We start from the raw sequence: 3,660 nt of genomic DNA on the forward strand, positions 1-3,660 counted from the left end.
GGGATTGGGACATGGCTGGGATACAGAGTTAATAAAATGTAACTGATAAGAAAAAAATAAAATTAAAAAAATATCAGGTGTGCACATATCAGAGATACTGGACACTAAGGAACGTTTGTTTACTCATCTCCATGGAAACCTCAAGATTATCGAAGGTGCTGATTGGCTGAGAGGGAGAAAGAAGTCATGAAACATGTAAAAGCCAGTAAGAGTTTCATTAGCTAGTTTTAAAAGGGCCAAATGGACAGCCTGCTTCAGAAAAAGGCTGAGCAGCTCTATATTTCTAAGTGTGGGCAGCTGAAAGCACCCAACCCAGAGATGACAGTTCCTGTGTCCAAGACTCTTAGTTCACCAAAATTGTCACATATTTCTTTCAAGTGGTCTTCAATAAAATTATGTGTCCTTGCCATGTAATTTTAAATTATCACAGATTCAATTATTAATTTTTAAATGCACAGATATGTCCTCTGTCATTGTATTACTTACTGGGAAAATGCACCCTGAACAAAGCAACTATTTGAACAAAAAGCATTTATTTGGGACCTTGCATATATTTTTACAGAGATCATCTAGAATGTCGCATCAGCAAGTTGTCATCTTATTGTAGTCCTTTAGCAGAACTGAGAGCTTTTTATACTTATTAACAACCAGCAAACAGAAAGAGGTAGACTGAGAGAGAAAGAGCTATAGAGACAGTTTCAGAAAGAGAGATACAAAGAGCAACAGAATCAAAGACATAAAGTGACAAAGACTGAGACAGAGACTCAGTTCTGTCTGGTAAAAAAAAAAATCATTGACATGTCAACCTTATAGCACACCTTTCTATAATATAACTCCATTAGGAATTATATTATCAAACAAGGCCATACCTCCTAATCCTTCCCAGACATTTACTCACAGGGGACTAAATCTCTAAATAGATTAGCTTCAAGGAAACATTCCAATTCAAAACACCAGGAAGTAGAAGATGGAGGGACATCTAGGCTAAAACAAAATAGTTATCCTCATAGTGTCTCATTCACTAAAGTGATTAAATTGCCAGCAAATTCCAAGGACTAAATAACAGGACTGACAATCTCCTTTGGTGAAAATGTGGAATGTTTCCATAATAAAGTATTATTTAGCTAAGATTATAATATCATTTTATTTTTAGCAAAATGGATGGAACCAGGAAAAATATGGAATGTATTCACTTATTAGAAAGACTCCTAATTGTGGGGGATAAAGTTCCAATAGGCCATCTATTGTGAACAAACCATTCTTCCACTAGGGGATTGCTTGGCAGTTAATTGAATTGTTGGGCCAGGGCATAGTACAAAAATTTTCAAGGAAACCAGGCTGTTGTTATTAAATATACTTGCTCTCTGCCCTCAACTTATAGATCAGTGCCATGTTCTTGGATCCACAGAAATGCTTCCTTATGCATTAAATGGAATTTCATAGAAAGACTCACAGTCTTATATTATGCAGAGAGACTTTAAAACACCCAGCTCTAAATGGGATGTCCCTATGAAATTCTCCTTCATCTCAGAGCTCTGGGAAGCCTTCAGGAGAGGAGACAGGAAGAGTGTCATAAGTAGATGGAATTGAGGACAGAAGAAGAACAATGCCTGAAGAATCAGGCTGCAGAGAGAGATGATGCAGCCCAACTTGATAAAGTGTGGTCAGATAGAAGTGGGAGGAGGACTTCCCTAATCAGGGAACTAGAGAAAGGGCATAGGGGTAGTAGAAGTAGGCTTGGTGAGACTGGATGGAGAAGAGGGATGAGGCAGCAGAGGGGATACACTGTGAGCAAATTATAGTAAATAAACACATAAATAAAGACAAACTATAACCAAGGTGATAGGTGATAAAGTATAGAGATCTACAGGACTGATGGCTTCTTCTTGGGGTTGGTACCATGGTGCATCAAGGATGAACTCAATTTTCTTTAAGGGACTTGGTGTTCTGTTCGGGTCCATTGATACACAATTCCTTTTCTATGCCAGTACTATGCAGTTTTTATTATTGTTGCCCTATAACACAGCTTGAGATCAGGGATGAAGATAACTCCAGATGATCTTTTATTGTAAAGTGGGTTTTTCATTTTACCATATGTAGTTGATAATTTTTCTTTCAAGGTCTGTAAAGAATTGTGTCGGTAATTTGATGGGAAATGCATTCAATCTGTAGTTTGGTTTTGGTAAGATGGACATTTTTACTATGTTAATCCCGCCAAGCCATGAGCATGGATGTTCTTTCCATCTTCTGATATCTTCTAATTATTTTTTCAGAGACTTGAAATTTTTTCATAAAATTCTTTGACTTGCTTGGTGAGGGTCACATTAAGGAACTTTATGTCTTTGACCAAATACAAGAACACATAAAAGATACCATCCACTATGACTAAGTAGGCTTCATCCCAAGTATGCAGGGGTGGTTCAGTTTAGGGAAATCCATCAATGTAATCCACCACATTAACAAACTGAAAGGAAAAACAAACAAACAAACACATAATAGTCTCCTTAGATGATACAAAAGCATTTGACAAAATGCAATCACCATTCATATTTAAAGCATTGAAGAGATCAGGGATAAAAGGCACATATATAAATATAGTAAATGCAATATACAGCAAAGCCTATAGCTAACATCAAACTACATTGAGAAAAACTTAAAGCAATCCTGTTGCTGAAATCAGGGACAAGGCAAGGCTGCCCACTCTTTCCATATTTCTTCAACATAATTCTCAAAGTCCTTGCTAGAGAAATAAAACAATTGAAGAAGATCAAAAGGAGAGAAATGCAAAATGAAAAACACGTTTGGCATAGTGACTGGATAAAAAAAAAATCTCAAAAAAAAATCAGTAGCCCTCCTGTATACAAAAGACAAAAGGGCTGAGAAAGAAATTAGAGAAACAAAAGGAATTACATTATCGAACAAGGCCAAACCTCCTAACCCTACCTAGACATTTCCTCACTGGGACTAAATGTGTAAATATATGAGCTTCAAAGAGACTTGCAATTCAAATCACCGGGAAGTGGAAGAAGATGGAAGGACTTCTAGGCTAAAAGAACATAGTTATCCTGAAAGTTTGCCATTCAATACAATGATTAACATCCCAGCAAATTCCAAGGACTAAAGAACAGGACTGACAATCTCTCTTGGAGAAAATTGGACTATTTCCATAATGGAGTAGTATTCAGCTAAGAAAATGACATGATGATATTTTCAGACAAATGGTTGGAACAAGGAAAAATCATCCTGGGTGAAGTACCTAAAATGCAGAAAGACAAATATGCTGTGTATTCACTTATTAGGAGGTCTCCTAACTGTGGGAAAATTTTTCAAAACACCATCTATTGTGAACGAATCAGACTTCCACTGCTGGATTAGGTGGCAGTTAATTGAGTTTATGGGTCAGGGCATTCTACAGAAATTTTCAAGCAACCCAGGCTGTTGTTATTAAAATAAGTTGCTCTCTGCCAACATCTGGTAGATCAGTGCCATGTCCTTGTAACCACAGAGATGTTTCCTTCCGCATAACATGGGATTGCATACAAAGACCCACACTCTTAAAATATGCAGAGACCTTAAAACACCCAACTCTAAATGGGATTTCCCTATGAAATTCTTCCTCCCTTCAGAGCTCTGGAAGCCTTCAGGAGAGGAGAAAGGAAG

Source organism: Meriones unguiculatus (genome assembly GCF_030254825.1).
Source record: "Meriones unguiculatus strain TT.TT164.6M chromosome Y unlocalized genomic scaffold, Bangor_MerUng_6.1 ChrY_unordered_Scaffold_25, whole genome shotgun sequence".
NCBI classification, from domain to species: Eukaryota; Metazoa; Chordata; class Mammalia; order Rodentia; family Muridae; genus Meriones; species Meriones unguiculatus.